Consider the following 10,967-nt stretch of genomic DNA (forward strand, 5'->3'; position numbering starts at 1 on the left):
TTTTCTCTTTTTCTCCTCCTTTTGTGGGGAGCTTTTCTGAGTTGGCTGGAGATTTTGTTTTTAATTCTATTTCCCCAACAGGGGTATGCTATGCACCCCTACTGTGGTTTCTTACAGATGCTAAAACTGGTGCAGAGAAAAAGCAGGCAGGGAGAAGAGCGTAGGGAAAGGTGCAGCAGGAGGCCCCGATGGATGGATGGATGGATGGATGGATGGATGGATGGACGGACGGATGGATGGGTGGATAGATGGGTGGGTGGATGGATGGATGTGGGATGGGTGGATGAGTGGATGATGGGCGGATGCTGATGGATGGATGGGTGGATGGGTGGAAGCTGATGGATGGATGGGTGGATGAGGATGGATGCATGGATGGATGAATGGATGGATGGGTGGATGGATGGATGCATGGATGGGTGGATGGGTAGATGGATGGGTGGATGCTGATGGATGGATGGGTAGATGGGTGGATGCTGATGGATGGATGGATAGATGGATGGGTTGGTAGATGGGTGGATGGATGGATGCTGATGGATGGATGGATGGATGGATGGATGGATGGATGGATGGATGGATAGATGGATGGGTTGGTAGATGGGTGGATGGATGGATGGATGGATGGATGGATGCTGATGCTCCTGCCTTGGCGCCACCTCTTCCCTCCAGGTTACTGTGTGTCCCATGCCTTGGGGAGGCCTCTCACCCACTGCAGATAAGATGTCCTCTTAAAGAGGCTCAGAGGACTGGTGAAGGGGGAGGCACCTTAATTCAGGAAAACTCAGACAGAGGGGCCAGACAGAGGGGCCGAAGGCCAGGGCCACAATTCAAGACAGAGTGTAGGACCTTGGCCTTATTCACAAAACCCCTACATGACAAAACAACGGGCCTCTTGAGCCCAATCAAATAGGTCCTACTTGATCCATTCTGTCTTCCAAGGAGTATTAGGACCTACAGATCAGCTCAGGTGGCAGAAAGGCTTCAATTCTTGATGAATAATTCACAGCGAGCTACAGAGCAGCTCCCTGTGTCCCTGGGTATTCTGTCCCAGCCACACCAGGGCTCGGGGTGATCCCAGTAAGCACAGGAGGGAAGGGGACCCCTGTGGGCCCAAGGGGAAGAAGTAAGAAATGAGAGGGCAGGGGACAGGAGAGGCACGGAGGACAGGAATGGGGGGCAGGTCCCCATGTCTTGAGGGCCCACCTCCAACTGTGTGCTCAGGTAGGATGTGTCTAGAAAACAGGCCAGCAGGTGTCCTGCAGGTAAAAGCCTGAGAAAGCCGAACGGAGGGAAGTGTCCGTGTGTGGCCCCGTGTCTGCAGGTCAGCCAGGCCCCCCCCCCCCAAGCTGCACCTTGTCTAACCTTCCCTCTTCTTCTGCGTCCACCCTGCCACGCTGCCCTACAGGCCCCTTCTTAGCCGCCACCCCCCACCCTCCCTGACCCACGGCTCCTCCGACCTGGCCGGGCATGCAGGCTGCCCGGCAAAATGCCCTGCCGGACACAGAAGGCAACAGGCCCAATCCAGCACTGCTGCCAGTGCTTGCGCTGAGTCTCCAAAGGCCGCCTGGCCTATCACGCGGGGCCCTCACCCCAGTGACTTCTCCCCCCTGGCCGAGCACGTTCTATGGAGCGTGGGACACATGCAGGGGATGGGTCTCAGGACAAGGCCCTGGCCACTTCCGCCTTCCCAGCACCTGGCTCTGGGCCTGGCCCTCCCCACACTGGGTCAGGCTGCCGTGGGCTGGGAGCCCCCTCCATGAGAGGCCTCTGTTTGGGGGGGGGGGGGCAGCTGCATGACAACTGCCGGACCACACAAAGCGAGGATTGTGCCCAGGAGCAGGTGGTGAGGTCTGGGGGCAGGGGAAGGGCTGTGCTCTCAGCAGATCCTGGGGGTAGGGAGGGGAGTGGACAGCAGCTGGGGGGAAGAGAAAGGCCACAGATGGGAGGGGCAGTGCAGGGACATGGCCACGGCTCCCCACATCCTCCCAACCTCAGGCCCCTGGAACTTTTCCACCAGACAAGCACAGCCTTCTTCACAGATCAGGCCTCAGGCAGGACAGGGGAAGTGAATGGCAACTCATGTGTCCTTGGTCAGTGGTGGATCGGGGCGTGGCCACATGCACCCACCAGGAGCTGAGGCTTGGAGGGGTGGCATCTCCCCAAACCACGGCCAAAGGGCCCAGCTCCCAGGCCCTTCTCAGCCATGAGCTCCCACCCGGCCCACACCCAGGTCCTCACCAGTCACCACTGCTCCCCTACACCAACAGCCCCTTGCCCCCACAGGAAACCCCGGGCAGGGGGTCCTCTTCCCAAAGTGCCCCCTGCACATCAAGCTGACCCCCTTTGCCACACCAGCAAGGTTGCCATGCATCCCGAACGGCCTACCTTTCCATTAACCACATCTTTCCCACCCCTCAGCTGGTCTGACCCCACCTGGTCCACAGTGCATGGCCCACCCACCCAGTCTCCCACTCTCGGCCCCCATGCTCTAATCTGTCTGGCTCGCTCCCAGCTTTCTTTCCTAGGGGGTTCCTGGTTCCCTGCAGGCAGGCCTCACTTCTCATCTCCTTGCCCTGACCCACCACGCTTGCTCACAGGGAACCAGACTCAAGACTGTGGCTCAGGACAGCATTTGTAAGGGGGTGGCCCCACTCAGGCTCCAGCCAGCCTCCACCCTGGAGGGATGCTCTCAGAGTGCTCCCTAGGGGCTGACGTTCTGCCTCTCCTAACCTCATTTATTGAGGGGCATGGAGGACATCCCTGAGATCTTGATATTGATCTGGCCGTGGAAAGAAGGGGTGCTCAGCCAAGACTCTGGTATGGACAGGGAGAGAGCCACTGGCTGTTGAGCACGACTGTGCACCGAACACTGAGCAGGCATCGCCCATTTCATCCTTCACGACCAATTATGGCTGAGGACCCATGGCTCCGAGAAGTTAAGTCATTTCCTCAAGGTCACACAGCTAGTAAGAAATAGAGCCAGAACCAAACTGGGGTCAACCTGCCTCCCCCAGAGCTCCTTCCCGGGGACCATGTCGCCTCCTAGAAGAAAGTACAGGACTTAGCAAACCTTAAACGATCCATCCCTCCTTTTCAGGAGTCTGGCTTCTATACCCACATATGATTACTCACGTTTACATAAATTAAATTTCAAATTCAGTTTCTCAATCACACTGGCCACATTTCAAGTGCTCAAGAGCCTCATGGAGCTCGAGCTACGGTAAGGACAGCAGAGGACATTCCTATGTTCCCAAAGCTCCACCGGATGGCGCTGCACTAGGACCGGAAGCTCCTGGAGGGCAGCGGCCTTGCTCCGTTTACAGGCACACCTAGCTTTCTTGTACTTCGCACATGTCGCATTGTTTTTACAAACTGAAGGTTTTGGGCCAATCTGCGCTGAGCAAGTCTACTGGCACACTTTTTCCCGACAGCATTTGCTTACTTCCTGTCTCTGTGTCCTATTTTGGCAATTCTCACAATATTTCAAACTTGTTCGTTATTACTATATTTGTTAGGGGGGGATCTGTGATCAGTGATTATGACCTGCGGAAAGCCCGGATGGTGGTCAGCACGTTTGGCAATAGAGTATTTTTTAATGAAGGTATGTATGTTATCACTGCAGACATATGGCTGTTGCACACGTAGCAGATACTGTATTGTGTAAACACAACTTGTATGCATTGAGAAACCAAAAAATTCACCTGATTCGCTTTATCACAATATTTGCTTTAGTGCAGGGGTCTGGAAACGAGCCTGCAATACACCTGTGGTGCACCTGTATACTGAATGAATGAATGAATGAATGAATGAGTGGAGGAGTGAAGAGGGGGCTCCTCTGGCCCCAGTCCTTGGCCAGATGACAACCATCTAGGGACAAGGTGATGGGGTTTTCTGCCTGGGAATCCAATGGCAATTACTGTCAGTGGATGTTTCCATCTACAATACGCGATTACAGGCACCGGAGAAGAAAGGGATGTAAACGCTAACCACACACACCATCACATCCAGAAACAATCGTATCTCACATCGAACACAGCTCAGTAAACCAAGGTTCAGAGATGCAAACATACAGAGATGCTTGTACGTGAGAACAGCTGCAAACCTGTATGTAAAGTACGAAGAAACGGAGAAACCCACAGATACGCCTGCAGACCCACAGAAACCAGCGCGCGGGCATGAACCACAGAAGCACCAACGCCACGCGGTGCGCGCGTGAGCGCGGACATGTGCGCCTCTGCATCACACAGTTACGCTCCCAGCTGCCCACTGCTCCAAGAAAGGGAACTCAGGGAGACGGAAGCGAGGCAGTATGATGGGGGACGGTCACCCGTTAGGGCCCCCATGCTGGGGGTGGGGGATGGCACGGGGCCAGCCAGGGCTGCGGCTGGCTGGGGAGAAGCTGGCCCGGCACAGAAAGCCATAGCCAGAGAACTGGGCTCTGCCGGGCAAGCCCAGAGCAGCAAGACATCCCTCGCGGGGCCAGCGTGCAGGGGGTCTAGCCCCAGAGGAAGCAGCAGACCCTTTGCCCTGGGAACCTGAGCTCCACAGGGCCAGCCCCTCAGCCGAGTCTGCTCCCAAAGGCTGCCCTCTCCTCAGGACCCCCACATCAGGCCCATGTCAGGCCTAGACTGGGAATCAGGGCCCTGAGTTCTAAGCCACCAGTGGTTGACAAGTCACTTTACCTCCGGGCCTCGGGTTCCTAAGGTGAAGGTGACTGAAAAGGCCTGCCCACAGGTTTGTCTCGAGCACTGGGCGGGGCCCATCTGCAGCACACTGCGCTCCCCGCAGCCTACAAACCAGCCGTGTCTCTCTCACCCACTCCCCATTTCCTAAGCCCCCTCCAAAGGACCACTGCTGCTCACTCTTCCTAAACCTTCACGCCTCCAGCTGCTTCAGAATCCTCAGAGGCCCCCAGCACCCACCCAGTCACCCCAAACTCTGCTCCCCGATGTGAGCGGGCCTGGCAGGAAGAAGAGGGTGTGCACGGATTTTCCTGTCGGGACCATTTCAAGGCCGCATACGGCTCCTTGTATAGGTCACTGGACCCTCAACAGCCCTGGGGGAGGCTCTGGACTGGGTGCGGGTACCTCACAGGGTAGGAGTGGAGGCGGCTGGGTGGGCGGTGGTAAGGAAAGCGGGGCTGGAGGCTGGGGGGCCTGAGCGCCAGGCAGGGGGGCTGGGCTACAAGCTTCAGATGCTTCTGCTGGCCTACAGCTCAAAGCCTCAGCTTCACTGAGGGGAAGGAGGCAGTGTCTCCTGTCTCCCAGGACCTGTTCCAAAGCCACCAGGCCCTCCCCCAAGGCCGTCCTACAAATGCCACTCCTGTACAAGGCCTGTCCCCTGGGGTTGTGTCCTGGCTGGCCTCTGGACAGTCCGCTGGACACATCAGACCTCCCACCTTCCTCTCATCCAGAGTTCAGGACCAACGAGGACACACAAACCAGTGGCTTTAAAATGTTATCAGAAACACAGCACAGCTGCTGCCAGAGCCCCTGGAGACCTGCTTCCCATCTTATATGGCCCCCGGGCCCACAGACAGACAAGCAGGCCCAGAGGTCCTAGCTCAGACCAGGGAAGTGTCGCAGCCACTGCCTAGAGGCCCGCCTCCATCCCTCACCCCAGCATGAGCACGCCCAACGTCCTTCTACGACTCCCACAAGAGTCCCCAACCCCTCCAGGGCCTCCACCCCATCTTCCTCTCCCCTCCCCCACCCTGCTCCTCAAGAAGGCCTCCCTCCTCTCCAGCTTCCCCAGACCGGCACTCAGCACTGGATCAAGGGTCCCGTGCACCTCCCACGGTTGCCCTTCTTCCAAGCCCTGCCCCTTCCCCCTCTTCTGCTCCAGGACCTTCAGATCTCGATCTCCCAAACACTGTGGTCCTCAGTCCTAGGAGAGGGGTCAGAGGAGCAAGGGAAAAGGGCGGGCCATCCTTCCACAGAAATTATCAAATTATTATTTGGAAAATAATAACACTTATTCCTATGGATAGACTTGTCCTATCAAGCAAGGGGGGAAAACAGTGGGAAACATTCACAAAGTGCAAGACAAATTATTTTTAGGTCGCCACATTGCCGTCACCCCCTCTTTGCCTCCCACATTATAATAACTGTAACTCAGGGTTGCCCTGGTAAGGACAGCCCAGTTTAATGACCTCAGGCTGCTTCCACCAGCGTCCGCTGGGAACCAAGTCCATGGAGAGCCGGGGCAGCTGCCTTATCCTATCATGCCTGCCCCCCTCCCCCCGGAGGTCCAAGATGTAACCCCAGGCCAGTCTCAGAGGTACCTCCTTCCAGAGCTTCTGCCTCCACCCACCCAACGTTCACCCCTTTGGGGGGACTGCCCCACCCCACCTCCCTGCCTCTATGCCTGTCCCTCACCCATGGCCTCCACATCCCCAGCTCTGCTAACCTGTCTCCCTTTAGAGGAGAGATCAGCACCCACATTCCTTGCCCAAGGTCCAAGACTCAGGAGCCAGCCAAGGCCTGGCGACCCCCATGACCCAATCTGAAGGCAAGACATGAAACTGACTGCTAACAACACTTTGAACAGATGTCACATTTTCACTTATAAACACTTTCCAACCCCTTGCTTCATTCAAAAGAGCTTGGAAAGGGTAAGAGTAAGGAGTGTTTCTCCCCACTGACTCCCCGCTTGCCGGATGAGGAAAGTAAAGCCCAGAGGTGACATCCATTGCCTCATAGACAGTTAGACCTAAGGTCTCCTTCTGCACACTCTGACCATACTCTTCCCTCCCAGCCAACACTGCACTAGGAAATCTGGGATTCCTCAGCTTAACTCTCACCAAGGGTGCAGGTGCATGGGTCACCCCACCTCCACCAAGCTCTGCACTTTGTCCTGGGTAGCCCTTGCCTCTTCAGGGGGGACAGTGGTCTTCATCAGGCCTCTCAAAACCACCACCACCTTTCACTACCCCAGAGTACAACTGTCAAAACACATACATCGTTAAGTTGTACCAGTGCTGTTTTTAATACCTCCAAGATCTCCTACTGCCCCACCTCAGTTTACGCCTCACTGTTTCTTGCCCAAAGACTGTACTAGTTTTATAGCTTATCTTGCCCCTCCAATCCATTCAATCACCCAGAACTCAAAGCAATTTCCCTAAAATTAAAATGAGGACATGTTACTACTTTGCTCAAAATACTTCCCAAGGGGTCCCCAGCACTTTCAGGTTCAGCTAAAAATTTCTCGGCAAGACCATTTAGAACCCGGCCTCTGCTCGCTTCTCCTGCCTCCCAGCTCTCCTGTCCCAACATGTGACTCCCTGACCTTGCAGCATCTTGGCCGGCCTGTGACCAGTTTTGGAATACTCTTGCCCAGCTCTTCTCTGCCCAGCCTAGATCAAGGATCGCTCTGAGCGGGAAGCCTTTTTGGATATGCCAGGCTCAGTTAGGGGCCCTTCTCTGTTTGACCTGTGTACCCACCCAGGCCGCTACCATATACATGGTATAATAATAATTTATCTGTCTCCACAACAAAACTGTAAACATCTTAACATGGAGTATTTCTCTCTCCCCAACATCCGGCCCAAGGTCCCATGTGCTGTAAACCATTAACAAAAATTTTAATAAAAAAAACACTTACAATACAGAAATTTAAGTCCAAAACGGATTAGAAGCACAGAATCATGGAACCTTAGGGTTGAAAGGAGACTAATATCCTCTAATCTCTTCATTTTACAGATGAACACAGGGACCCAAAAAGAGGAGCTAATAATGGAGCCTGGACAGCAGCCAGTGTCAAGCTCCTGGGCTCTGACCACACCCAACCCCAGGTCTAGCTGACCAGGACACGCTCCAGGCTCCACCCGCCCAAAGGACGGATTCTCCTCCACCTTTACAGGGGAAAGAAGCCCCCAGCTCCTACCCCCGCCCCCACTGAGGTCTTGACTCCTGTGCCCATTTTCCTGGAATGGAGCCCCACCCCCAAACACACACACACACACACACACGCACACACACGCACGCACTTCCAATTTCTGTGGTGCTTCCCTCTCGTTCGCACTCCCAATCTTTATGCCCACTCATTTAATCATTTATTAAGCACCTACTCTGTGTCACTGTGCAGCGAGCACTGGGGCTCCTGCCCTCCAAAAGCTCGGTCTTTCCGACACAGCTGACACAGACCCGAACACAGGGCCAGCGCTTGGGCAGAACGCGCCCGAGGGGACCGGGGGTCAGCCCCCCACCTCACCCCCCGCTCACCATCCCGTCCCTCCCGCTCTCATGGCCCCCCTCCTGCTCTCTGCCCCCGCCTGCAGCCCCCTCCCACGCACGACCCGGGCCCCTTTCCCCAGGGGCTGTGTGGGGGCGAGGAAAGTTCGGAGCCGCAACGCCAGGGGCTCAGGGGGCCCCGAGACCCCAGAGGCCGCCGCCAGCCCGAGGCTGGGTGGAGGCAGCGCGCGAGGAGCGGGCCGGGCGCTGGCCCCACAGCACGGTCCGTCCCTCCGCACGCCCCTCCCGCCCGGATTCGGAGGGACTCGGAGGGAGGGGACGGGAATAAATACCTTGACTTTGTGGTTAAGGTTAACGGGAACTGCCACCCCGGGCGACTTGGGCACTGGGCTGCCCGGCCCCGCCAGTCCCGGGACAGGCGGGGCGGGCGCCTCCCCCTGATTGGCTAACGGGCCGGCCATCCCCGGGGCCGTCCCGCCGCCTGATTGGCTGCGCCGCTCAGATGACCAGCTCCTCCCTATCGGAGAAGCCCGCGGGGCGGCCCCTTTGTTCTCCTGAGCCAATAGCCCTGGTGGGCGGGCTGACCTCGCCGCCCGCTGGGCCTCGCGGGGCCCCGCGCGGAGTTAACGCTTTGGCCGCTGGCGCGGGACCCGAGTCCAGGGCTCCGAGGGGAGGAGGAGCGAGGGCGAGGCCGGGTGCTGGTGACCGGACGGCGCCGCGGCACCATATTCTTGCCCTCCGCCGGGCTATCCCTCCGGCTCTGGCCCGGCGGACGCGCTCTCAGATCGATCCCGTCATTCTTCAGCTCTCCGTCCGACTCAGGGACGAGCCCGCACCGCTCTTGGTGCCGGCATCCGGGAGAACAGGACGCACGAACCCCACTCTGACGCTCACACTCGAGTGTGCATGTGACATGGTGGCACCTGGCACTACAGTACACCAAGTGTTAGGGTGAGAAGCTGTACTTGCCCCGCGCGGCGCTAGGCACGTCGTGGGCGCCCGATAAACTGTCCTGGGGTCTCCGAGAGAGAGACAGAGAGACAGAGAGACGGAGACCTCATTAAATTCACCCCCTCGCTTCCTCCTCAGGAAACAGCGGTCTGAAGAGGTCACGTTCCAAGGTGGAGTGTCACTGCTGATTTAGAGGCAGGGTCCAGACGGCCTGGAGATCTTCAGAAAAGAGAATTTTCTCCTCTACCCACACTAATTGGAAGGAATGCTCCTTTATGTCAATAAGATTCCACACACTGCTACATCAGGCTAGCTAGGTCAACTCCCACTGGCAGGATTCTCTCTGGAGCTGCTTAGAAACTGCCTTTGGGACTCGAGGTTGATAAAAACAGAAGCTGGCCTCTCTCTCTCTCTCTCTCTCTCTGAGACTTCCTACAAACCTACCGTGAAGCTGGTGGACCTCATTCTAATGAATCCATGGCCGCCTACTAAGCATTTGCCGTGGGCCCAGCTATTGTTTGGCCTCAGGACAACAGACACTGTCCGACTGAGAGTCTGTCGGTTTTGCCACTAACTTCTGTGCAGCTTTTCTGTCTCTGCACTTTGACTTATCTGTAAAAGAGTAATTTCCTAGTTACATGCTTACCTTTCCAGACTTTTGCAGGACCCTAATTGGTTCTATTGTCTATAGAAACATTTGTAAAGTATAAAAGCCTACACAGATACCAGATACCACTAGGCCATCAACTTTTTAAAGAATCCCGTTCATCTCTTTATTTTCTAGAGGACCTTCTGGAGGTTTAACCAAAGGCTTGTGGAATTCCAGTATTCTAGGTCCAGATCTGCCACTGGTTATGAGTGAGAAAACCCACTTCTCTCTGGGCATGTTTCCTCCTCTACAGAGTGAAAGTCTTCCTCCAGACTGGCGTTTCATGACCAAGGGTATTTCAAGGACGGAAAGAATGAAGCACATCTGGGATCCTATTTACATTAAGAAAAAAGAAAAGACAACAGGGGGAGGGGGGAATGAAAGACTTCCATATTTAGAAAATATATGTCTGCATTATTAATTTTGACAAGATAATTGAGTACTTTTATAGCTGTAGAAGAAAAAGGGGGGGGAACCCTGGGCACCTCAGAACAGAAGAGTAGCTCCTGTCAGCAGAACTGTGACCCCTCCAACCTGAGCAGTTCCTCCCTCGAGACCGCTGTCTGTATGTGCCATGCTGAGCAATGACTTGGGAACCCCAGGTCCTCTGCGGGACCCAGGAAGGACCCATGGACAAGTTCACTCTGTCCCAGCTTGACCAGCCCCCTCAAGGCCACTTCTGTGGCTTTCCCTCAACTTTGGACCTCTCCTCAATCATCTCTACCCCAAAGTAGGTGCAGCACAGCATTAGTGGACGCCCAGTGCCGGCCTTCCCCACCCCCAAGCTTTTCCTTTAAAGGTGATCTTTCAAAGTCAGGAGCCCTGGTCAGATTCCCTCGCCCTCATCCTTTTCCCCAACCCCCAAGTACAAACGTTAGGTGCCTGAGGACCTGGTTCCTGCCCATCATCCCTAGACGTTGACCTACTTTCCTGCCCCCCAAAAAGCATTGCTCCCCTTCCCTTGAAGCCCTGGGGTCCCTTAAAGAGACATATTGAAGTGTGGCATTCTTGAGTCAATGCCTCTAGTCTCTGAAAGATAATTTGCCATTAACTATACAGGTTTTTAAGTGGCTCCATGAAGGCATGAAGTGGCTTCAACCAATATGAAACTTGGAAGCTATCTGCTTCCATCCTACACACTTGGAGTCCCACTCCCCCCCATCCATCTCCCTCTGCTC

General features: G+C 55.7%; 2 protein-coding genes across 2 annotated transcripts in view; both read right to left on the reverse strand.

Moving 5' to 3' along the window:
• The window catches only part of GIMAP8 (GTPase, IMAP family member 8), a 71,495-nt gene extending 63,271 nt beyond the window's left edge, over window positions 1-8,224 (reverse strand). Inside the window, exon 1 of the mRNA XM_081799864.1 lies at window positions 8,220-8,224. The gene's annotated coding sequence lies outside the window, so the exon portion shown is untranslated. The remainder of the gene's footprint in view (window positions 1-8,219) is intronic.
• ZNF775 (zinc finger protein 775) overlaps window positions 1-9,046 on the reverse strand; it is a 20,902-nt gene extending 11,856 nt beyond the window's left edge. Inside the window, exon 1 of the mRNA XM_081799865.1 lies at window positions 8,522-9,046. The gene's annotated coding sequence lies outside the window, so the exon portion shown is untranslated. The remainder of the gene's footprint in view (window positions 1-8,521) is intronic.
• Between the last annotated feature and the right edge of the window lie 1,921 nt (window positions 9,047-10,967).

This window comes from Leptonychotes weddellii, chromosome 12 (genome assembly GCF_054177405.1).
Source record: "Leptonychotes weddellii isolate Sample4059 chromosome 12, ASM5417740v2, whole genome shotgun sequence".
Taxonomy (NCBI): Eukaryota; Metazoa; Chordata; class Mammalia; order Carnivora; family Phocidae; genus Leptonychotes; species Leptonychotes weddellii.